This window comes from Marmota flaviventris, chromosome 14, assembly GCF_047511675.1.
Source record: "Marmota flaviventris isolate mMarFla1 chromosome 14, mMarFla1.hap1, whole genome shotgun sequence".
Classification (NCBI taxonomy): domain Eukaryota; kingdom Metazoa; phylum Chordata; class Mammalia; order Rodentia; family Sciuridae; genus Marmota; species Marmota flaviventris.
The window spans coordinates 75,817,115-75,840,887 of record NC_092511.1 but is presented as its reverse complement, the minus strand read 5'-3'; the positions used below and the strand labels follow the sequence as shown (position 1 = coordinate 75,840,887).

Below are 23,773 nucleotides of genomic sequence, written 5' to 3'. Positions count from 1 at the left end.
TGCTCTCTTGCTTGGCTCTCAGCGCAGACTCCTAAGACCCTGTGGCCTCCTCGGCCCTCTCTCAGCCTCTGCTGAGCACACACCCTGAAGTCCTGCGCGCACTTCAAGGGTGATGTGTGAATCCACTCTTACATCCATGGGAAGTTAGATGGGAGATGAGAGAACCTGTGACTGCCCAGTCTCCAGGCTACCATGGACCTGGTGACTTGCAGCCCAGAGTGAGTTGGCTGGGGTTGGGTGGGGGGTAGAGGGGTGAGTGTGTGTCTCTGTGTGTGTGTGTGTGTGTGTGTGTGAGAGAGAGAGAGAGAGAGAGAGAGAGAGAGAGAGAGAGAGAGAGAGGAGAGTCAAGGCCAGAGAGGGATTGAGTGGGAGATGGAGACAGGGATGCCTCCTCACAGGCCAAGAGAGGCACAAGAGAGAAGGAGAGATGGATGAACAGGGACCCACAGAGACATCTGCTGCTCCGATGAGAGTGAAAGGGAGAGACAGGCAGAGAGAGAGATTGACTCAGGGGGACCCTCACGGAGGAAGGCGGTGGGGAAGGAGGTAGAGACACAGGAGGGACCTTGCGGAGGTGGTGCAAAGAGAAAGGACCCAGGCAGAGACGCTCGATGGACTCTCCCACTCCCAGGATCTGGGTGTCAAGGTTCTGCTTGTGTGGCAGGAACGGGTGAGGGAGCGGGCCCCGCGGGTGGGCCCCGTGTTCTGGGGAAGGCGGGTGTCGCCCCCCCACACACCCCATCCTCCAGGCCGAGGGGTGGGGGGGTCGGTCTGGGTGCACATGGAGGGTCGTGGCCTGGACCTGGCTCGGCTCAGCGGGGTCTCATGGAGTGAGTGTCCTAGCGTCCCTGGGGAGAGCCAGGCCTGTGGGCCTTGTTGCAGGCGCTGGGCGCTGGTCGTCGGGAGGCCAGCCGCAGGCCTGAAGGGACAGCGACCGGCAGCCCAGGGCTGCGCCTGCGCCCTGGCCCGAGGGCCCGGGGGTCACGGCCTGTCTCTCGGGGCCACGCAAGTTAAAAGTGTGTGTGGGAAGGGGGCGCAAAAGCCTACAGCACCCGGTATTCCCAGGCGGTCTCCCATCCAAGTACTAACCAGGCCCGACCCTGCTTAGCTTCCGAGATCAGACGAGATCGGGCGCGTTCAGGGTGGTATGGCCGTAGACGGGGAGGGCCGCCCGGGGGCGCCTCAAGAGCCTGCTCCGGGTTCCACCCTTCAGTCCAGGGGACGGGAGGGGGGTGGAGGGGGGAAATCGGAGGGGGTGGTCGCAGGGGGCCTCCCTCGCCCGCCCCACAACAGCGCAGCCCAGCCCAACTCAACTCAAGGCTGGGGGCTCTCACGCTCCGCTCCGACCTGACTCCACCGGGCAGCGGCCCCCAGGGGTCCTGGGAGACTGGGACTGGCTGAGTCCCGCCTCCAACACCGCCCCTCTCCACCTGGCTCCACCTACCGCGAGCCCCACCAAGCGCCCGCAGGGATCGCACCGCCCCGCCCCGGCCTGGCGTGGCCTGGCGTGGCCTGGCCTCCTCCGCCGCTCCTCGCCAAGGCCCAGGCCTCCCGCGACCCCAACCCCCCCACGGACCCCCGGCCCCCCACCGCCACGCCCACCCCGCCTTTCGCCAGGCGGAGAAGCCCAGAAGCCCTGGCCGTTTCAGTGTCCCGCGCGCGCGAACCTAGCCTAGCCTAGCCCGGAGCCCAGAGAGCCAGGGGCGGAGAGGCAGGCGGGCACCCCCCTCGGACACCCCAGGGACCCTGACACAGGCCCAGCGCCCCAGGCGGAAATGCAGTCCGACTGGGCAATGGCCAGCCGCCGGCCACACACGTCCCCTGAGCGTGCCTGGCGAGTGGAGCCACGCACAGGGAGGGCAGGAGGGAGGAACACACTCAGGGACTCAGGGAAAACCGGGCAGAGGGTGGCCGGGGGCAGCGGCCCGCTGGCTCCCAGTCAGTCAGTCGCCCGGCCAGGCTCAGAAGTGCGCCGCTGGGGTCGTGCCTCGCCCTGAGTTTCGGGCCCACTCTGCAAAGCCACCGCAGTCACCCCCTTCGGACCCAATGCCAAGGTCGGAGGGCTCTGCGCCTTGTTGGTACCAGTCAACGACCAGCACGTGCACAGCACCGCCCTGAGGAAGGGCATAGACCCCTCTGTCCAGTGTCCAGGAAAGGACCGCCTGTGGAAGAAGCACCCTGATTCAAACCCCTGTGGGAGCTTAGTCGGCGGCCTCACCAGACGGAAAGCCCCCTCCCCTGCAAGCATTGCAGGGGGGAGAGGGGGGAGGGAGGGGAGCGGTGGTTGCGTTGCGGGGACACGCGCCCACCGGGTCGTCAGGCCCTGCGTCTTGTCCTGTCCTCTGCAGGTGGACCGGTGACCGCGACCAAGGGGCCTCTGCTTCCCTGTCCCCACCGGCCAGGCTTCAACTCCTCTTGGCACCTGGTCCTCCATGGCAACCCCCTGGCCCCGAACCGCTTGCCTGCTCTGAAGGCTGCTTCCTCCTCTTTCAGGAGCGCCTGCCCTCTTTTGCCATCTGCTCTCTTGCTTGGCTCTCAGCGCAGACTCCTAAGACCCTGTGGCCTCCTCGGCCCTCTCTCAGCCTCTGCTGAGCACACACCCTGAAGTCCTGCGCGCACTTCAAGGGTGATGTGTGAATCCACTCTTACATCCATGGGAAGTTAGATGGGAGATGAGAGAACCTGTGACTGCCCAGTCTCCAGGCTACCATGGACCTGGTGACTTGCAGCCCAGAGTGAGTTGGCTGGGGTTGGGTGGGGGGTAGAGGGGTGAGTGTGTGTCTCTGTGTGTGTGTGTGTGTCTGTGTGTGTGAGAGAGAGAGAGAGAGAGAGAGAGAGAGAGAGAGAGAGAGAGGAGAGTCAAGGCCAGAGAGGGATTGAGTGGGAGATGGAGACAGGGATGCCTCCTCACAGGCCAAGAGAGGCACAAGAGAGAAGGAGAGATGGATGAACAGGGACCCACAGAGACATCTGCTGCTCCGATGAGAGTGAAAGGGAGAGACAGGCAGAGAGAGAGATTGACTCAGGGGGACCCTCACGGAGGAAGGCGGTGGGGAAGGAGGTAGAGACACAGGAGGGACCTTGCGGAGGTGGTGCAAAGAGAAAGGACCCAGGCAGAGACGCTCGATGGACTCTCCCACTCCCAGGATCTGGGTGTCAAGGTTCTGCTTGTGTGGCAGGAACGGGTGAGGGAGCGGGCCCCGCGGGTGGGCCCCGTGTTCTGGGGAAGGCGGGTGTCGCCCCCCCACACACCCCATCCTCCAGGCCGAGGGGTGGGGGGGTCGGTCTGGGTGCACATGGAGGGTCGTGGCCTGGACCTGGCTCGGCTCAGCGGGGTCTCATGGAGTGAGTGTCCTAGCGTCCCTGGGGAGAGCCAGGCCTGTGGGCCTTGTTGCAGGCGCTGGGCGCTGGTCGTCGGGAGGCCAGCCGCAGGCCTGAAGGGACAGCGACCGGCAGCCCAGGGCTGCGCCTGCGCCCTGGCCCGAGGGCCCGGGGGTCACGGCCTGTCTCTCGGGGCCACGCAAGTTAAAAGTGTGTGTGGGAAGGGGGCGCAAAAGCCTACAGCACCCGGTATTCCCAGGCGGTCTCCCATCCAAGTACTAACCAGGCCCGACCCTGCTTAGCTTCCGAGATCAGACGAGATCGGGCGCGTTCAGGGTGGTATGGCCGTAGACGGGGAGGGCCGCCCGGGGGCGCCTCAAGAGCCTGCTCCGGGTTCCACCCTTCAGTCCAGGGGACGGGAGGGGGGTGGAGGGGGGAAATCGGAGGGGGTGGTCGCAGGGGGCCTCCCTCGCCCGCCCCACAACAGCGCAGCCCAGCCCAACTCAACTCAAGGCTGGGGGCTCTCACGCTCCGCTCCGACCTGACTCCACCGGGCAGCGGCCCAGGGGTCCTGGGAGACTGGGACTGGCTGAGTCCCGCCTCCAACACCGCCCCTCTCCACCTGGCTCCACCTACCGCGAGCCCCACCAAGCGCCCGCAGGGATCGCACCGCCCCGCCCCGGCCTGGCGTGGCCTGGCGTGGCCTGGCCTCCTCCGCCGCTCCTCGCCAAGGCCCAGGCCTCCCGCGACCCCAACCCCCCCACGGACCCCCGGCCCCCCACCGCCACGCCCACCCCGCCTTTCGCCAGGCGGAGAAGCCCAGAAGCCCTGGCCGTTTCAGTGTCCCGCGCGCGCGAACCTAGCCTAGCCTAGCCCGGAGCCCAGAGAGCCAGGGGCGGAGAGGCAGGCGGGCACCCCCCTCGGACACCCCAGGGACCCTGACACAGGCCCAGCGCCCCAGGCGGAAATGCAGTCCGACTGGGCAATGGCCAGCCGCCGGCCACACACGTCCCCTGAGCGTGCCTGGCGAGTGGAGCCACGCACAGGGAGGGCAGGAGGGAGGAACACACTCAGGGACTCAGGGAAAACCGGGCAGAGGGTGGCCGGGGGCAGCGGCCCGCTGGCTCCCAGTCAGTCAGTCGCCCGGCCAGGCTCAGAAGTGCGCCGCTGGGGTCGTGCCTCGCCCTGAGTTTCGGGCCCACTCTGCAAAGCCACCGCAGTCACCCCCTTCGGACCCAATGCCAAGGTCGGAGGGCTCTGCGCCTTGTTGGTACCAGTCAACGACCAGCACGTGCACAGCACCGCCCTGAGGAAGGGCATAGACCCCTCTGTCCAGTGTCCAGGAAAGGACCGCCTGTGGAAGAAGCACCCTGATTCAAACCCCTGTGGGAGCTTAGTCGGCGGCCTCACCAGACGGAAAGCCCCCTCCCCTGCAAGCATTGCAGGGGGGAGAGGGGGGAGGGAGGGGAGCGGTGGTTGCGTTGCGGGGACACGCGCCCACCGGGTCGTCAGGCCCTGCGTCTTGTCCTGTCCTCTGCAGGTGGACCGGTGACCGCGACCAAGGGGCCTCTGCTTCCCTGTCCCCACCGGCCAGGCTTCAACTCCTCTTGGCACCTGGTCCTCCATGGCAACCCCCTGGCCCCGAACCGCTTGCCTGCTCTGAAGGCTGCTTCCTCCTCTTTCAGGAGCGCCTGCCCTCTTTTGCCATCTGCTCTCTTGCTTGGCTCTCAGCGCAGACTCCTAAGACCCTGTGGCCTCCTCGGCCCTCTCTCAGCCTCTGCTGAGCACACACCCTGAAGTCCTGCGCGCACTTCAAGGGTGATGTGTGAATCCACTCTTACATCCATGGGAAGTTAGATGGGAGATGAGAGAACCTGTGACTGCCCAGTCTCCAGGCTACCATGGACCTGGTGACTTGCAGCCCAGAGTGAGTTGGCTGGGGTTGGGTGGGGGGTAGAGGGGTGAGTGTGTGTCTCTGTGTGTGTGTGTGTGTCTGTGTGTGTGAGAGAGAGAGAGAGAGAGAGAGAGAGAGAGAGAGAGAGAGAGGAGAGTCAAGGCCAGAGAGGGATTGAGTGGGAGATGGAGACAGGGATGCCTCCTCACAGGCCAAGAGAGGCACAAGAGAGAAGGAGAGATGGATGAACAGGGACCCACAGAGACATCTGCTGCTCCGATGAGAGTGAAAGGGAGAGACAGGCAGAGAGAGAGATTGACTCAGGGGGACCCTCACGGAGGAAGGCGGTGGGGAAGGAGGTAGAGACACAGGAGGGACCTTGCGGAGGTGGTGCAAAGAGAAAGGACCCAGGCAGAGACGCTCGATGGACTCTCCCACTCCCAGGATCTGGGTGTCAAGGTTCTGCTTGTGTGGCAGGAACGGGTGAGGGAGCGGGCCCCGCGGGTGGGCCCCGTGTTCTGGGGAAGGCGGGTGTCGCCCCCCCACACACCCCATCCTCCAGGCCGAGGGGTGGGGGGGTCGGTCTGGGTGCACATGGAGGGTCGTGGCCTGGACCTGGCTCGGCTCAGCGGGGTCTCATGGAGTGAGTGTCCTAGCGTCCCTGGGGAGAGCCAGGCCTGTGGGCCTTGTTGCAGGCGCTGGGCGCTGGTCGTCGGGAGGCCAGCCGCAGGCCTGAAGGGACAGCGACCGGCAGCCCAGGGCTGCGCCTGCGCCCTGGCCCGAGGGCCCGGGGGTCACGGCCTGTCTCTCGGGGCCACGCAAGTTAAAAGTGTGTGTGGGAAGGGGGCGCAAAAGCCTACAGCACCCGGTATTCCCAGGCGGTCTCCCATCCAAGTACTAACCAGGCCCGACCCTGCTTAGCTTCCGAGATCAGACGAGATCGGGCGCGTTCAGGGTGGTATGGCCGTAGACGGGGAGGGCCGCCCGGGGGCGCCTCAAGAGCCTGCTCCGGGTTCCACCCTTCAGTCCAGGGGACGGGAGGGGGGTGGAGGGGGGAAATCGGAGGGGGTGGTCGCAGGGGGCCTCCCTCGCCCGCCCCACAACAGCGCAGCCCAGCCCAACTCAACTCAAGGCTGGGGGCTCTCACGCTCCGCTCCGACCTGACTCCACCGGGCAGCGGCCCAGGGGTCCTGGGAGACTGGGACTGGCTGAGTCCCGCCTCCAACACCGCCCCTCTCCACCTGGCTCCACCTACCGCGAGCCCCACCAAGCGCCCGCAGGGATCGCACCGCCCCGCCCCGGCCTGGCGTGGCCTGGCGTGGCCTGGCCTCCTCCGCCGCTCCTCGCCAAGGCCCAGGCCTCCCGCGACCCCAACCCCCCCACGGACCCCCGGCCCCCCACCGCCACGCCCACCCCGCCTTTCGCCAGGCGGAGAAGCCCAGAAGCCCTGGCCGTTTCAGTGTCCCGCGCGCGCGAACCTAGCCTAGCCTAGCCCGGAGCCCAGAGAGCCAGGGGCGGAGAGGCAGGCGGGCACCCCCCTCGGACACCCCAGGGACCCTGACACAGGCCCAGCGCCCCAGGCGGAAATGCAGTCCGACTGGGCAATGGCCAGCCGCCGGCCACACACGTCCCCTGAGCGTGCCTGGCGAGTGGAGCCACGCACAGGGAGGGCAGGAGGGAGGAACACACTCAGGGACTCAGGGAAAACCGGGCAGAGGGTGGCCGGGGGCAGCGGCCCGCTGGCTCCCAGTCAGTCAGTCGCCCGGCCAGGCTCAGAAGTGCGCCGCTGGGGTCGTGCCTCGCCCTGAGTTTCGGGCCCACTCTGCAAAGCCACCGCAGTCACCCCCTTCGGACCCAATGCCAAGGTCGGAGGGCTCTGCGCCTTGTTGGTACCAGTCAACGACCAGCACGTGCACAGCACCGCCCTGAGGAAGGGCATAGACCCCTCTGTCCAGTGTCCAGGAAAGGACCGCCTGTGGAAGAAGCACCCTGATTCAAACCCCTGTGGGAGCTTAGTCGGCGGCCTCACCAGACGGAAAGCCCCCTCCCCTGCAAGCATTGCAGGGGGGAGAGGGGGGAGGGAGGGGAGCGGTGGTTGCGTTGCGGGGACACGCGCCCACCGGGTCGTCAGGCCCTGCGTCTTGTCCTGTCCTCTGCAGGTGGACCGGTGACCGCGACCAAGGGGCCTCTGCTTCCCTGTCCCCACCGGCCGGGCTTCAACTCCTCTTGGCACCTGGTCCTCCATGGCAACCCCCTGGCCCCGAACCGCTTGCCTGCTCTGAAGGCTGCTTCCTCCTCTTTCAGGAGCGCCTGCCCTCTTTTGCCATCTGCTCTCTTGCTTGGCTCTCAGCGCAGACTCCTAAGACCCTGTGGCCTCCTCGGCCCTCTCTCAGCCTCTGCTGAGCACACACCCTGAAGTCCTGCGCGCACTTCAAGGGTGATGTGTGAATCCACTCTTACATCCATGGGAAGTTAGATGGGAGATGAGAGAACCTGTGACTGCCCAGTCTCCAGGCTACCATGGACCTGGTGACTTGCAGCCCAGAGTGAGTTGGCTGGGGTTGGGTGGGGGGTAGAGGGGTGAGTGTGTGTCTCTCTCTGTGTGTGTGTGTGTGTGTGTGTGTGTGTGTGAGAGAGAGAGAGAGAGAGAGAGAGAGAGAGAGGAGAGTCAAGGCCAGAGAGGGATTGAGTGGGAGATGGAGACAGGGATGCCTCCTCACAGGCCAAGAGAGGCACAAGAGAGAAGGAGAGATGGATGAACAGGGACCCACAGAGACATCTGCTGCTCCGATGAGAGTGAAAGGGAGAGACAGGCAGAGAGAGAGATTGACTCAGGGGGACCCTCACGGAGGAAGGCGGTGGGGAAGGAGGTAGAGACACAGGAGGGACCTTGCGGAGGTGGTGCAAAGAGAAAGGACCCAGGCAGAGACGCTCGATGGACTCTCCCACTCCCAGGATCTGGGTGTCAAGGTTCTGCTTGTGTGGCAGGAACGGGTGAGGGAGCGGGCCCCGCGGGTGGGCCCCGTGTTCTGGGGAAGGCGGGTGTCGCCCCCCCACACACCCCATCCTCCAGGCCGAGGGGTGGGGGGGTCGGTCTGGGTGCACATGGAGGGTCGTGGCCTGGACCTGGCTCGGCTCAGCGGGGTCTCATGGAGTGAGTGTCCTAGCGTCCCTGGGGAGAGCCAGGCCTGTGGGCCTTGTTGCAGGCGCTGGGCGCTGGTCGTCGGGAGGCCAGCCGCAGGCCTGAAGGGACAGCGACCGGCAGCCCAGGGCTGCGCCTGCGCCCTGGCCCGAGGGCCCGGGGGTCACGGCCTGTCTCTCGGGGCCACGCAAGTTAAAAGTGTGTGTGGGAAGGGGGCGCAAAAGCCTACAGCACCCGGTATTCCCAGGCGGTCTCCCATCCAAGTACTAACCAGGCCCGACCCTGCTTAGCTTCCGAGATCAGACGAGATCGGGCGCGTTCAGGGTGGTATGGCCGTAGACGGGGAGGGCCGCCCGGGGGCGCCTCAAGAGCCTGCTCCGGGTTCCACCCTTCAGTCCAGGGGACGGGAGGGGGGTGGAGGGGGGAAATCGGAGGGGGTGGTCGCAGGGGGCCTCCCTCGCCCGCCCCACAACAGCGCAGCCCAGCCCAACTCAACTCAAGGCTGGGGGCTCTCACGCTCCGCTCCGACCTGACTCCACCGGGCAGCGGCCCAGGGGTCCTGGGAGACTGGGACTGGCTGAGTCCCGCCTCCAACACCGCCCCTCTCCACCTGGCTCCACCTACCGCGAGCCCCACCAAGCGCCCGCAGGGATCGCACCGCCCCGCCCCGGCCTGGCGTGGCCTGGCGTGGCCTGGCCTCCTCCGCCGCTCCTCGCCAAGGCCCAGGCCTCCCGCGACCCCAACCCCCCCACGGACCCCCGGCCCCCCACCGCCACGCCCACCCCGCCTTTCGCCAGGCGGAGAAGCCCAGAAGCCCTGGCCGTTTCAGTGTCCCGCGCGCGCGAACCTAGCCTAGCCTAGCCCGGAGCCCAGAGAGCCAGGGGCGGAGAGGCAGGCGGGCACCCCCCTCGGACACCCCAGGGACCCTGACACAGGCCCAGCGCCCCAGGCGGAAATGCAGTCCGACTGGGCAATGGCCAGCCGCCGGCCACACACGTCCCCTGAGCGTGCCTGGCGAGTGGAGCCACGCACAGGGAGGGCAGGAGGGAGGAACACACTCAGGGACTCAGGGAAAACCGGGCAGAGGGTGGCCGGGGGCAGCGGCCCGCTGGCTCCCAGTCAGTCAGTCGCCCGGCCAGGCTCAGAAGTGCGCCGCTGGGGTCGTGCCTCGCCCTGAGTTTCGGGCCCACTCTGCAAAGCCACCGCAGTCACCCCCTTCGGACCCAATGCCAAGGTCGGAGGGCTCTGCGCCTTGTTGGTACCAGTCAACGACCAGCACGTGCACAGCACCGCCCTGAGGAAGGGCATAGACCCCTCTGTCCAGTGTCCAGGAAAGGACCGCCTGTGGAAGAAGCACCCTGATTCAAACCCCTGTGGGAGCTTAGTCGGCGGCCTCACCAGACGGAAAGCCCCCTCCCCTGCAAGCATTGCAGGGGGGAGAGGGGGGAGGGAGGGGAGCGGTGGTTGCGTTGCGGGGACACGCGCCCACCGGGTCGTCAGGCCCTGCGTCTTGTCCTGTCCTCTGCAGGTGGACCGGTGACCGCGACCAAGGGGCCTCTGCTTCCCTGTCCCCACCGGCCGGGCTTCAACTCCTCTTGGCACCTGGTCCTCCATGGCAACCCCCTGGCCCCGAACCGCTTGCCTGCTCTGAAGGCTGCTTCCTCCTCTTTCAGGAGCGCCTGCCCTCTTTTGCCATCTGCTCTCTTGCTTGGCTCTCAGCGCAGACTCCTAAGACCCTGTGGCCTCCTCGGCCCTCTCTCAGCCTCTGCTGAGCACACACCCTGAAGTCCTGCGCGCACTTCAAGGGTGATGTGTGAATCCACTCTTACATCCATGGGAAGTTAGATGGGAGATGAGAGAACCTGTGACTGCCCAGTCTCCAGGCTACCATGGACCTGGTGACTTGCAGCCCAGAGTGAGTTGGCTGGGGTTGGGTGGGGGGTAGAGGGGTGAGTGTGTGTCTCTCTCTGTGTGTGTGTGTGTGTGTGTGTGTGTGTGTGAGAGAGAGAGAGAGAGAGAGAGAGAGAGAGAGGAGAGTCAAGGCCAGAGAGGGATTGAGTGGGAGATGGAGACAGGGATGCCTCCTCACAGGCCAAGAGAGGCACAAGAGAGAAGGAGAGATGGATGAACAGGGACCCACAGAGACATCTGCTGCTCCGATGAGAGTGAAAGGGAGAGACAGGCAGAGAGAGAGATTGACTCAGGGGGACCCTCACGGAGGAAGGCGGTGGGGAAGGAGGTAGAGACACAGGAGGGACCTTGCGGAGGTGGTGCAAAGAGAAAGGACCCAGGCAGAGACGCTCGATGGACTCTCCCACTCCCAGGATCTGGGTGTCAAGGTTCTGCTTGTGTGGCAGGAACGGGTGAGGGAGCGGGCCCCGCGGGTGGGCCCCGTGTTCTGGGGAAGGCGGGTGTCGCCCCCCCACACACCCCATCCTCCAGGCCGAGGGGTGGGGGGGTCGGTCTGGGTGCACATGGAGGGTCGTGGCCTGGACCTGGCTCGGCTCAGCGGGGTCTCATGGAGTGAGTGTCCTAGCGTCCCTGGGGAGAGCCAGGCCTGTGGGCCTTGTTGCAGGCGCTGGGCGCTGGTCGTCGGGAGGCCAGCCGCAGGCCTGAAGGGACAGCGACCGGCAGCCCAGGGCTGCGCCTGCGCCCTGGCCCGAGGGCCCGGGGGTCACGGCCTGTCTCTCGGGGCCACGCAAGTTAAAAGTGTGTGTGGGAAGGGGGCGCAAAAGCCTACAGCACCCGGTATTCCCAGGCGGTCTCCCATCCAAGTACTAACCAGGCCCGACCCTGCTTAGCTTCCGAGATCAGACGAGATCGGGCGCGTTCAGGGTGGTATGGCCGTAGACGGGGAGGGCCGCCCGGGGGCGCCTCAAGAGCCTGCTCCGGGTTCCACCCTTCAGTCCAGGGGACGGGAGGGGGGTGGAGGGGGGAAATCGGAGGGGGTGGTCGCAGGGGGCCTCCCTCGCCCGCCCCACAACAGCGCAGCCCAGCCCAACTCAACTCAAGGCTGGGGGCTCTCACGCTCCGCTCCGACCTGACTCCACCGGGCAGCGGCCCAGGGGTCCTGGGAGACTGGGACTGGCTGAGTCCCGCCTCCAACACCGCCCCTCTCCACCTGGCTCCACCTACCGCGAGCCCCACCAAGCGCCCGCAGGGATCGCACCGCCCCGCCCCGGCCTGGCGTGGCCTGGCGTGGCCTGGCCTCCTCCGCCGCTCCTCGCCAAGGCCCAGGCCTCCCGCGACCCCAACCCCCCCACGGACCCCCGGCCCCCCACCGCCACGCCCACCCCGCCTTTCGCCAGGCGGAGAAGCCCAGAAGCCCTGGCCGTTTCAGTGTCCCGCGCGCGCGAACCTAGCCTAGCCTAGCCCGGAGCCCAGAGAGCCAGGGGCGGAGAGGCAGGCGGGCACCCCCCTCGGACACCCCAGGGACCCTGACACAGGCCCAGCGCCCCAGGCGGAAATGCAGTCCGACTGGGCAATGGCCAGCCGCCGGCCACACACGTCCCCTGAGCGTGCCTGGCGAGTGGAGCCACGCACAGGGAGGGCAGGAGGGAGGAACACACTCAGGGACTCAGGGAAAACCGGGCAGAGGGTGGCCGGGGGCAGCGGCCCGCTGGCTCCCAGTCAGTCAGTCGCCCGGCCAGGCTCAGAAGTGCGCCGCTGGGGTCGTGCCTCGCCCTGAGTTTCGGGCCCACTCTGCAAAGCCACCGCAGTCACCCCCTTCGGACCCAATGCCAAGGTCGGAGGGCTCTGCGCCTTGTTGGTACCAGTCAACGACCAGCACGTGCACAGCACCGCCCTGAGGAAGGGCATAGACCCCTCTGTCCAGTGTCCAGGAAAGGACCGCCTGTGGAAGAAGCACCCTGATTCAAACCCCTGTGGGAGCTTAGTCGGCGGCCTCACCAGACGGAAAGCCCCCTCCCCTGCAAGCATTGCAGGGGGGAGAGGGGGGAGGGAGGGGAGCGGTGGTTGCGTTGCGGGGACACGCGCCCACCGGGTCGTCAGGCCCTGCGTCTTGTCCTGTCCTCTGCAGGTGGACCGGTGACCGCGACCAAGGGGCCTCTGCTTCCCTGTCCCCACCGGCCAGGCTTCAACTCCTCTTGGCACCTGGTCCTCCATGGCAACGCCCTGGCCCCGAACCGCTTGCCTGCTCTGAAGGCTGCTTCCTCCTCTTTCAGGAGCGCCTGCCCTCTTTTGCCATCTGCTCTCTTGCTTGGCTCTCAGCGCAGACTCCTAAGACCCTGTGGCCTCCTCGGCCCTCTCTCAGCCTCTGCTGAGCACACACCCTGAAGTCCTGCGCGCACTTCAAGGGTGATGTGTGAATCCACTCTTACATCCATGGGAAGTTAGATGGGAGATGAGAGAACCTGTGACTGCCCAGTCTCCAGGCTACCATGGACCTGGTGACTTGCAGCCCAGAGTGAGTTGGCTGGGGTTGGGTGGGGGGTAGAGGGGTGAGTGTGTGTCTCTGTGTGTGTGTGTGTGTGTGTGTGTGAGAGAGAGAGAGAGAGAGAGAGAGAGAGAGAGAGAGAGAGAGGAGAGTCAAGGCCAGAGAGGGATTGAGTGGGAGATGGAGACAGGGATGCCTCCTCACAGGCCAAGAGAGGCACAAGAGAGAAGGAGAGATGGATGAACAGGGACCCACAGAGACATCTGCTGCTCCGATGAGAGTGAAAGGGAGAGACAGGCAGAGAGAGAGATTGACTCAGGGGGACCCTCACGGAGGAAGGCGGTGGGGAAGGAGGTAGAGACACAGGAGGGACCTTGCGGAGGTGGTGCAAAGAGAAAGGACCCAGGCAGAGACGCTCGATGGACTCTCCCACTCCCAGGATCTGGGTGTCAAGGTTCTGCTTGTGTGGCAGGAACGGGTGAGGGAGCGGGCCCCGCGGGTGGGCCCCGTGTTCTGGGGAAGGCGGGTGTCGCCCCCCCACACACCCCATCCTCCAGGCCGAGGGGTGGGGGGGTCGGTCTGGGTGCACATGGAGGGTCGTGGCCTGGACCTGGCTCGGCTCAGCGGGGTCTCATGGAGTGAGTGTCCTAGCGTCCCTGGGGAGAGCCAGGCCTGTGGGCCTTGTTGCAGGCGCTGGGCGCTGGTCGTCGGGAGGCCAGCCGCAGGCCTGAAGGGACAGCGACCGGCAGCCCAGGGCTGCGCCTGCGCCCTGGCCCGAGGGCCCGGGGGTCACGGCCTGTCTCTCGGGGCCACGCAAGTTAAAAGTGTGTGTGGGAAGGGGGCGCAAAAGCCTACAGCACCCGGTATTCCCAGGCGGTCTCCCATCCAAGTACTAACCAGGCCCGACCCTGCTTAGCTTCCGAGATCAGACGAGATCGGGCGCGTTCAGGGTGGTATGGCCGTAGACGGGGAGGGCCGCCCGGGGGCGCCTCAAGAGCCTGCTCCGGGTTCCACCCTTCAGTCCAGGGGACGGGAGGGGGGTGGAGGGGGGAAATCGGAGGGGGTGGTCGCAGGGGGCCTCCCTCGCCCGCCCCACAACAGCGCAGCCCAGCCCAACTCAACTCAAGGCTGGGGGCTCTCACGCTCCGCTCCGACCTGACTCCACCGGGCAGCGGCCCAGGGGTCCTGGGAGACTGGGACTGGCTGAGTCCCGCCTCCAACACCGCCCCTCTCCACCTGGCTCCACCTACCGCGAGCCCCACCAAGCGCCCGCAGGGATCGCACCGCCCCGCCCCGGCCTGGCGTGGCCTGGCGTGGCCTGGCCTCCTCCGCCGCTCCTCGCCAAGGCCCAGGCCTCCCGCGACCCCAACCCCCCCACGGACCCCCGGCCCCCCACCGCCACGCCCACCCCGCCTTTCGCCAGGCGGAGAAGCCCAGAAGCCCTGGCCGTTTCAGTGTCCCGCGCGCGCGAACCTAGCCTAGCCTAGCCCGGAGCCCAGAGAGCCAGGGGCGGAGAGGCAGGCGGGCACCCCCCTCGGACACCCCAGGGACCCTGACACAGGCCCAGCGCCCCAGGCGGAAATGCAGTCCGACTGGGCAATGGCCAGCCGCCGGCCACACACGTCCCCTGAGCGTGCCTGGCGAGTGGAGCCACGCACAGGGAGGGCAGGAGGGAGGAACACACTCAGGGACTCAGGGAAAACCGGGCAGAGGGTGGCCGGGGGCAGCGGCCCGCTGGCTCCCAGTCAGTCAGTCGCCCGGCCAGGCTCAGAAGTGCGCCGCTGGGGTCGTGCCTCGCCCTGAGTTTCGGGCCCACTCTGCAAAGCCACCGCAGTCACCCCCTTCGGACCCAATGCCAAGGTCGGAGGGCTCTGCGCCTTGTTGGTACCAGTCAACGACCAGCACGTGCACAGCACCGCCCTGAGGAAGGGCATAGACCCCTCTGTCCAGTGTCCAGGAAAGGACCGCCTGTGGAAGAAGCACCCTGATTCAAACCCCTGTGGGAGCTTAGTCGGCGGCCTCACCAGACGGAAAGCCCCCTCCCCTGCAAGCATTGCAGGGGGGAGAGGGGGGAGGGAGGGGAGCGGTGGTTGCGTTGCGGGGACACGCGCCCACCGGGTCGTCAGGCCCTGCGTCTTGTCCTGTCCTCTGCAGGTGGACCGGTGACCGCGACCAAGGGGCCTCTGCTTCCCTGTCCCCACCGGCCAGGCTTCAACTCCTCTTGGCACCTGGTCCTCCATGGCAACGCCCTGGCCCCGAACCGCTTGCCTGCTCTGAAGGCTGCTTCCTCCTCTTTCAGGAGCGCCTGCCCTCTTTTGCCATCTGCTCTCTTGCTTGGCTCTCAGCGCAGACTCCTAAGACCCTGTGGCCTCCTCGGCCCTCTCTCAGCCTCTGCTGAGCACACACCCTGAAGTCCTGCGCGCACTTCAAGGGTGATGTGTGAATCCACTCTTACATCCATGGGAAGTTAGATGGGAGATGAGAGAACCTGTGACTGCCCAGTCTCCAGGCTACCATGGACCTGGTGACTTGCAGCCCAGAGTGAGTTGGCTGGGGTTGGGTGGGGGGTAGAGGGGTGAGTGTGTGTCTCTGTGTGTGTGTGTGTGTGTGTGTGTGAGAGAGAGAGAGAGAGAGAGAGAGAGAGAGAGAGAGAGAGAGGAGAGTCAAGGCCAGAGAGGGATTGAGTGGGAGATGGAGACAGGGATGCCTCCTCACAGGCCAAGAGAGGCACAAGAGAGAAGGAGAGATGGATGAACAGGGACCCACAGAGACATCTGCTGCTCCGATGAGAGTGAAAGGGAGAGACAGGCAGAGAGAGAGATTGACTCAGGGGGACCCTCACGGAGGAAGGCGGTGGGGAAGGAGGTAGAGACACAGGAGGGACCTTGCGGAGGTGGTGCAAAGAGAAAGGACCCAGGCAGAGACGCTCGATGGACTCTCCCACTCCCAGGATCTGGGTGTCAAGGTTCTGCTTGTGTGGCAGGAACGGGTGAGGGAGCGGGCCCCGCGGGTGGGCCCCGTGTTCTGGGGAAGGCGGGTGTCGCCCCCCCACACACCCCATCCTCCAGGCCGAGGGGTGGGGGGGTCGGTCTGGGTGCACATGGAGGGTCGTGGCCTGGACCTGGCTCGGCTCAGCGGGGTCTCATGGAGTGAGTGTCCTAGCGTCCCTGGGGAGAGCCAGGCCTGTGGGCCTTGTTGCAGGCGCTGGGCGCTGGTCGTCGGGAGGCCAGCCGCAGGCCTGAAGGGACAGCGACCGGCAGCCCAGGGCTGCGCCTGCGCCCTGGCCCGAGGGCCCGGGGGTCACGGCCTGTCTCTCGGGGCCACGCAAGTTAAAAGTGTGTGTGGGAAGGGGGCGCAAAAGCCTACAGCACCCGGTATTCCCAGGCGGTCTCCCATCCAAGTACTAACCAGGCCCGACCCTGCTTAGCTTCCGAGATCAGACGAGATCGGGCGCGTTCAGGGTGGTATGGCCGTAGACGGGGAGGGCCGCCCGGGGGCGCCTCAAGAGCCTGCTCCGGGTTCCACCCTTCAGTCCAGGGGACGGGAGGGGGGTGGAGGGGGGAAATCGGAGGGGGTGGTCGCAGGGGGCCTCCCTCGCCCGCCCCACAACAGCGCAGCCCAGCCCAACTCAACTCAAGGCTGGGGGCTCTCACGCTCCGCTCCGACCTGACTCCACCGGGCAGCGGCCCAGGGGTCCTGGGAGACTGGGACTGGCTGAGTCCCGCCTCCAACACCGCCCCTCTCCACCTGGCTCCACCTACCGCGAGCCCCACCAAGCGCCCGCAGGGATCGCACCGCCCCGCCCCGGCCTGGCGTGGCCTGGCGTGGCCTGGCCTCCTCCGCCGCTCCTCGCCAAGGCCCAGGCCTCCCGCGACCCCAACCCCCCCACGGACCCCCGGCCCCCCACCGCCACGCCCACCCCGCCTTTCGCCAGGCGGAGAAGCCCAGAAGCCCTGGCCGTTTCAGTGTCCCGCGCGCGCGAACCTAGCCTAGCCTAGCCCGGAGCCCAGAGAGCCAGGGGCGGAGAGGCAGGCGGGCACCCCCCTCGGACACCCCAGGGACCCTGACACAGGCCCAGCGCCCCAGGCGGAAATGCAGTCCGACTGGGCAATGGCCAGCCGCCGGCCACACACGTCCCCTGAGCGTGCCTGGCGAGTGGAGCCACGCACAGGGAGGGCAGGAGGGAGGAACACACTCAGGGACTCAGGGAAAACCGGGCAGAGGGTGGCCGGGGGCAGCGGCCCGCTGGCTCCCAGTCAGTCAGTCGCCCGGCCAGGCTCAGAAGTGCGCCGCTGGGGTCGTGCCTCGCCCTGAGTTTCGGGCCCACTCTGCAAAGCCACCGCAGTCACCCCCTTCGGACCCAATGCCAAGGTCGGAGGGCTCTGCGCCTTGTTGGTACCAGTCAACGACCAGCACGTGCACAGCACCGCCCTGAGGAAGGGCATAGACCCCTCTGTCCAGTGTCCAGGAAAGGACCGCCTGTGGAAGAAGCACCCTGATTCAAACCCCTGTGGGAGCTTAGTCGGCGGCCTCACCAGACGGAAAGCCCCCTCCCCTGCAAGCATTGCAGGGGGGAGAGGGGGGAGGGAGGGGAGCGGTGGTTGCGTTGCGGGGACACGCGCCCACCGGGTCGTCAGGCCCTGCGTCTTGTCCTGTCCTCTGCAGGTGGACCGGTGACCGCGACCAAGGGGCCTCTGCTTCCCTGTCCCCACCGGCCAGGCTTCAACTCCTCTTGGCACCTGGTCCTCCATGGCAACCCCCTGGCCCCGAACCGCTTGCCTGCTCTGAAGGCTGCTTCCTCCTCTTTCAGGAGCGCCTGCCCTCTTTTGCCATCTGCTCTCTTGCTTGGCTCTCAGCGCAGACTCCTAAGACCCTGTGGCCTCCTCGGCCCTCTCTCAGCCTCTGCTGAGCACACACCCTGAAGTCCTGCGCGCACTTCAAGGGTGATGTGTGAATCCACTCTTACATCCATGGGAAGTTAGATGGGAGATGAGAGAACCTGTGACTGCCCAGTCTCCAGGCTACCATGGACCTGGTGACTTGCAGCCCAGAGTGAGTTGGCTGGGGTTGGGTGGGGGGTAGAGGGGTGAGTGTGTGTCTCTGTGTGTGTGTGTGTGTGTGTGTGTGTGTGAGAGAGAGAGAGAGAGAGAGAGAGAGAGAGAGAGGAGAGTCAAGGCCAGAGAGGGATTGAGTGGGAGATGGAGACAGGGATGCCTCCTCACAGGCCAAGAGAGGCACAAGAGAGAAGGAGAGATGGATGAACAGGGACCCACAGAGACATCTGCTGCTCCGATGAGAGTGAAAGGGAGAGACAGGCAGAGAGAGAGATTGACTCAGGGGGACCCTCACGGAGGAAGGCGGTGGGGAAGGAGGTAGAGACACAGGAGGGACCTTGCGGAGGTGGTGCAAAGAGAAAGGACCCAGGCAGAGACGCTCGATGGACTCTCCCACTCCCAGGATCTGGGTGTCAAGGTTCTGCTTGTGTGGCAGGAACGGGTGAGGGAGCGGGCCCCGCGGGTGGGCCCCGTGTTCTGGGGAAGGCGGGTGTCGCCCCCCCACACACCCCATCCTCCAGGCCGAGGGGTGGGGGGGTCGGTCTGGGTGCACATGGAGGGTCGTGGCCTGGACCTGGCTCGGCTCAGCGGGGTCTCATGGAGTGAGTGTCCTAGCGTCCCTGGGGAGAGCCAGGCCTGTGGGCCTTGTTGCAGGCGCTGGGCGCTGGTCGTCGGGAGGCCAGCCGCAGGCCTGAAGGGACAGCGACCGGCAGCCCAGGGCTGCGCCTGCGCCCTGGCCCGAGGGCCCGGGGGTCACGGCCTGTCTCTCGGGGCCACGCAAGTTAAAAGTGTGTGTGGGAAGGGGGCGCAAAAGCCTACAGCACCCGGTATTCCCAGGCGGTCTCCCATCCAAGTACTAACCAGGCCCGACCCTGCTTAGCTTCCGAGATCAGACGAGATCGGGCGCGTTCAGGGTGGTATGGCCGTAGACGGGGAGGGCCGCCCGGGGGCGCCTCAAGAGCCTGCTCCGGGTTCCACCCTTCAGTCCAGGGGACGGGAGGGGGGTGGAGGGGGGAAATCGGAGGGGGTGGTCGCAGGGGGCCTCCCTCGCCCGCCCCACAACAGCGCAGCCCAGCCCAACTCAACTCAAGGCTGGGGGCTCTCACGCTCCGCTCCGACCTGACTCCACCGGGCAGCGGCCCAGGGGTCCTGGGAGACTGGGACTGGCTGAGTCCCGCCTCCAACACCGCCCCTCTCCACCTGGCTCCACCTACCGCGAGCCCCACCAAGCGCCCGCAGGGATCGCACCGCCCCGCCCCGGCCTGGCGTGGCCTGGCGTGGCCTGGCCTCCTCCGCCGCTCCTCGCCAAGGCCCAGGCCTCCCGCGACCCCAACCCCCCCACGGACCCCCGGCCCCCCACCGCCACGCCCACCCCGCCTTTCGCCAGGCGGAGAAGCCCAGAAGCCCTGGCCGTTTCAGTGTCCCGCGCGCGCGAACCTAGCCTAGCCTAGCCCGGAGCCCAGAGAGCCAGGGGCGGAGAGGCAGGCGGGCACCCCCCTCGGACACCCCAGGGACCCTGACACAGGCCCAGCGCCCCAGGCGGAAATGCAGTCCGACTGGGCAATGGCCAGCCGCCGGCCACACACGTCCCCTGAGCGTGCCTGGCGAGTGGAGCCACGCACAGGGAGGGCAGGAGGGAGGAACACACTCAGGGACTCAGGGAAAACCGGGCAGAGGGTGGCCGGGGGCAGCGGCCCGCTGGCTCCCAGTCAGTCAGTCGCCCGGCCAGGCTCAGAAGTGCGCCGCTGGGGTCGTGCCTCGCCCTGAGTTTCGGGCCCACTCTGCAAAGCCACCGCAGTCACCCCCTTCGGACCCAATGCCAAGGTCGGAGGGCTCTGCGCCTTGTTGGTACCAGTCAACGACCAGCACGTGCACAGCACCGCCCTGAGGAAGGGCATAGACCCCTCTGTCCAGTGTCCAGGAAAGGACCGCCTGTGGAAGAAGCACCCTGATTCAAACCCCTGTGGGAGCTTAGTCGGCGGCCTCACCAGACGGAAAGCCCCCTCCCCTGCAAGCATTGCAGGGGGGAGAGGGGGGAGGGAGGGGAGCGGTGGTTGCGTTGCGGGGACACGCGCCCACCGGGTCGTCAGGCCCTGCGTCTTGTCCTGTCCTCTGCAGGTGGACCGGTGACCGCGACCAAGGGGCCTCTGCTTCCCTGTCCCCACCGGCCGGGCTTCAACTCCTCTTGGCACCTGGTCCTCCATGGCAACCCCCTGGCCCCGAACCGCTTGCCTGCTCTGAAGGCTGCTTCCTCCTCTTTCAGGAGCGCCTGCCCTCTTTTGCCATCTGCTCTCTTGCTTGGCTCTCAGCGCAGACTCCTAAGACCCTGTGGCCTCCTCGGCCCTCTCTCAGCCTCTGCTGAGCACACACCCTGAAGTCCTGCGCGCACTTCAAGGGTGATGTGTGAATCCACTCTTACATCCATGGGAAGTTAGATGGGAGATGAGAGAACCTGTGACTGCCCAGTCTCCAGGCTACCATGGACCTGGTGACTTGCAGCCCAGAGTGAGTTGGCTGGGGTTGGGTGGGGGGTAGAGGGGTGAGTGTGTGTCTCTGTGTGTGTGTGTGTGTGTGTGTGTGTGTGTGTGTGTGAGAGAGAGAGAGAGAGAGAGAGAGAGAGAGAGGAGAGTCAAGGCCAGAGAGGGATTGAGTGGGAGATGGAGACAGGGATGCCTCCTCACAGGCCAAGAGAGGCACAAGAGAGAAGGAGAGATGGATGAACAGGGACCCACAGAGACATCTGCTGCTCCGATGAGAGTGAAAGGGAGAGACAGGCAGAGAGAGAGATTGACTCAGGGGGACCCTCACGGAGGAAGGCGGTGGGGAAGGAGGTAGAGACACAGGAGGGACCTTGCGGAGGTGGTGCAAAGAGAAAGGACCCAGGCAGAGACGCTCGATGGACTCTCCCACTCCCAGGATCTGGGTGTCAAGGTTCTGCTTGTGTGGCAGGAACGGGTGAGGGAGCGGGCCCCGCGGGTGGGCCCCGTGTTCTGGGGAAGGCGGGTGTCGCCCCCCCACACACCCCATCCTCCAGGCCGAGGGGTGGGGGGGTCGGTCTGGGTGCACATGGAGGGTCGTGGCCTGGACCTGGCTCGGCTCAGCGGGGTCTCATGGAGTGAGTGTCCTAGCGTCCCTGGGGAGAGCCAGGCCTGTGGGCCTTGTTGCAGGCGCTGGGCGCTGGTCGTCGGGAGGCCAGCCGCAGGCCTGAAGGGACAGCGACCGGCAGCCCAGGGCTGCGCCTGCGCCCTGGCCCGAGGGCCCGGGGGTCACGGCCTGTCTCTCGGGGCCACGCAAGTTAAAAGTGTGTGTGGGAAGGGGGCGCAAAAGCCTACAGCACCCGGTATTCCCAGGCGGTCTCCCATCCAAGTACTAACCAGGCCCGACCCTGCTTAGCTTCCGAGATCAGACGAGATCGGGCGCGTTCAGGGTGGTATGGCCGTAGACGGGGAGGGCCGCCCGGGGGCGCCTCAAGAGCCTGCTCCGGGTTCCACCCTTCAGTCCAGGGGACGGGAGGGGGGTGGAGGGGGGAAATCGGAGGGGGTGGTCGCAGGGGGCCTCCCTCGCCCGCCCCACAACAGCGCAGCCCAGCCCAACTCAACTCAAGGCTGGGGGCTCTCACGCTCCGCTCCGACCTGACTCCACCGGGCAGCGGCCCAGGGGTCCTGGGAGACTGGGACTGGCTGAGTCCCGCCTCCAACACCGCCCCTCTCCACCTGGCTCCACCTACCGCGAGCCCCACCAAGCGCCCGCAGGGATCGCACCGCCCCGCCCCGGCCTGGCGTGGCCTGGCGTGGCCTGGCCTCCTCCGCCGCTCCTCGCCAAGGCCCAGGCCTCCCGCGACCCCAACCCCCCCACGGACCCCCGGCCCCCCACCGCCACGCCCACCCCGCCTTTCGCCAGGCGGAGAAGCCCAGAAGCCCTGGCCGTTTCAGTGTCCCGCGCGCGCGAACCTAGCCTAGCCTAGCCCGGAGCCCAGAGAGCCAGGGGCGGAGAGGCAGGCGGGCACCCCCCTCGGACACCCCAGGGACCCTGACACAGGCCCAGCGCCCCAGGCGGAAATGCAGTCCGACTGGGCAATGGCCAGCCGCCGGCCACACACGTCCCCTGAGCGTGCCTGGCGAGTGGAGCCACGCACAGGGAGGGCAGGAGGGAGGAACACACTCAGGGACTCAGGGAAAACCGGGCAGAGGGTGGCCGGGGGCAGCGGCCCGCTGGCTCCCAGTCAGTCAGTCGCCCGGCCAGGCTCAGAAGTGCGCCGCTGGGGTCGTGCCTCGCCCTGAGTTTCGGGCCCACTCTGCAAAGCCACCGCAGTCACCCCCTTCGGACCCAATGCCAAGGTCGGAGGGCTCTGCGCCTTGTTGGTACCAGTCAACGACCAGCACGTGCACAGCACCGCCCTGAGGAAGGGCATAGACCCCTCTGTCCAGTGTCCAGGAAAGGACCGCCTGTGGAAGAAGCACCCTGATTCAAACCCCTGTGGGAGCTTAGTCGGCGGCCTCACCAGACGGAAAGCCCCCTCCCCTGCAAGCATTGCAGGGGGGAGAGGGGGGAGGGAGGGGAGCGGTGGTTGCGTTGCGGGGACACGCGCCCACCGGGTCGTCAGGCCCTGCGTCTTGTCCTGTCCTCTGCAGGTGGACCGGTGACCGCGACCAAGGGGCCTCTGCTTCCCTGTCCCCACCGGCCGGGCTTCAACTCCTCTTGGCACCTGGTCCTCCATGGCAACCCCCTGGCCCCGAACCGCTTGCCTGCTCTGAAGGCTGCTTCCTCCTCTTTCAGGAGCGCCTGCCCTCTTTTGCCATCTGCTCTCTTGCTTGGCTCTCAGCGCAGACTCCTAAGACCCTGTGGCCTCCTCGGCCCTCTCTCAGCCTCTGCTGAGCACACACCCTGAAGTCCTGCGCGCACTTCAAGGGTGATGTGTGAATCCACTCTTACATCCATGGGAAGTTAGATGGGAGATGAGAGAACCTGTGACTGCCCAGTCTCCAGGCTACCATGGACCTGGTGACTTGCAGCCCAGAGTGAGTTGGCTGGGGTTGGGTGGGGGGTAGAGGGGTGAGTGTGTGTCTCTGTGTGTGTGTGTGTGTGAGAGAGAGAGAGAGAGAGAGAGAGAGAGGAGAGTCAAGGCCAGAGAGGGATTGAGTGGGAGATGGAGACAGGGATGCCTCCTCACAGGCCAAGAGAGGCACAAGAGAGAAGGAGAGATGGATGAACAGGGACCCACAGAGACATCTGCTGCTCCGATGAGAGTGAAAGCGAGAGACAGGCAGAGAGAGAGATTGACTCAGGGGGACCCTCACGGAGGAAGGCGGTGGGGAAGGAGGTAGAGACACAGGAGGGACCTTGCGGAGGTGGTGCAAAGAGAAAGGACCCAGGCAGAGACGCTCGATGGACTCTCCCACTCCCAGGATCTGGGTGTCAAGGTTCTGCTTGTGTGGCAGGAACGGGTGAGGGAGCGGGCCCCGCGGGTGGGCCCCGTGTTCTGGGGAAGGCGGGTGTCGCCCCCCCACACACCCCATCCTCCAGGCCGAGGGGTGGGGGGGTCGGTCTGGGTGCACATGGAGGGTCGTGGCCTGGACCTGGCTCGGCTCAGCGGGGTCTCATGGAGTGAGTGTCCTAGCGTCCCTGGGGAGAGCCAGGCCTGTGGGCCTTGTTGCAGGCGCTGGGCGCTGGTCGTCGGGAGGCCAGCCGCAGGCCTGAAGGGACAGCGACCGGCAGCCCAGGGCTGCGCCTGCGCCCTGGCCCGAGGGCCCGGGGGTCACGGCCTGTCTCTCGGGGCCACGCAAGTTAAAAGTGTGTGTGGGAAGGGGGCGCAAAAGCCTACAGCACCCGGTATTCCCAGGCGGTCTCCCATCCAAGTACTAACCAGGCCCGACCCTGCTTAGCTTCCGAGATCAGACGAGATCGGGCGCGTTCAGGGTGGTATGGCCGTAGACGGGGAGGGCCGCCCGGGGGCGCCTCAAGAGCCT

At 66.5% G+C, this 23,773-nt stretch overlaps 10 non-coding genes across 10 annotated transcripts; all 10 read right to left on the bottom strand.

Annotated features, from left to right (window-relative positions):
* Positions 1-1,040: 1,040 nt before the first annotated feature.
* Positions 1,041-1,159, bottom strand: LOC139701875 (5S ribosomal RNA). The gene has a single exon (XR_011704474.1). It is a non-coding gene; the product is annotated as a 5S ribosomal RNA (ribosomal RNA).
* A 2,396-nt stretch (positions 1,160-3,555) lies between these two features.
* On the bottom strand, positions 3,556-3,674 carry LOC139701874 (5S ribosomal RNA). The gene has a single exon (XR_011704473.1). It is a non-coding gene; the product is annotated as a 5S ribosomal RNA (ribosomal RNA).
* Positions 3,675-6,068: 2,394 nt separating this feature from the next.
* Positions 6,069-6,187, bottom strand: LOC139701873 (5S ribosomal RNA). Its single transcript, XR_011704472.1, has one exon. It is a non-coding gene; the product is annotated as a 5S ribosomal RNA (ribosomal RNA).
* Positions 6,188-8,579: 2,392 nt separating this feature from the next.
* Positions 8,580-8,698, bottom strand: LOC139701872 (5S ribosomal RNA). The gene has a single exon (XR_011704471.1). It is a non-coding gene; the product is annotated as a 5S ribosomal RNA (ribosomal RNA).
* Positions 8,699-11,090: 2,392 nt separating this feature from the next.
* Positions 11,091-11,209, bottom strand: LOC139701870 (5S ribosomal RNA). Its single transcript, XR_011704469.1, has one exon. It is a non-coding gene; the product is annotated as a 5S ribosomal RNA (ribosomal RNA).
* Positions 11,210-13,601: 2,392 nt separating this feature from the next.
* LOC139701869 (5S ribosomal RNA) lies at positions 13,602-13,720 on the bottom strand. The gene has a single exon (XR_011704468.1). It is a non-coding gene; the product is annotated as a 5S ribosomal RNA (ribosomal RNA).
* A 2,392-nt stretch (positions 13,721-16,112) lies between these two features.
* LOC139701868 (5S ribosomal RNA) lies at positions 16,113-16,231 on the bottom strand. The gene has a single exon (XR_011704467.1). It is a non-coding gene; the product is annotated as a 5S ribosomal RNA (ribosomal RNA).
* A 2,388-nt stretch (positions 16,232-18,619) lies between these two features.
* On the bottom strand, positions 18,620-18,738 carry LOC139701867 (5S ribosomal RNA). Its single transcript, XR_011704466.1, has one exon. It is a non-coding gene; the product is annotated as a 5S ribosomal RNA (ribosomal RNA).
* Positions 18,739-21,132: 2,394 nt separating this feature from the next.
* LOC139701866 (5S ribosomal RNA) lies at positions 21,133-21,251 on the bottom strand. Its single transcript, XR_011704465.1, has one exon. It is a non-coding gene; the product is annotated as a 5S ribosomal RNA (ribosomal RNA).
* A 2,370-nt stretch (positions 21,252-23,621) lies between these two features.
* Positions 23,622-23,740, bottom strand: LOC139701865 (5S ribosomal RNA). Its single transcript, XR_011704464.1, has one exon. It is a non-coding gene; the product is annotated as a 5S ribosomal RNA (ribosomal RNA).
* Positions 23,741-23,773: the final 33 nt, after the last annotated feature.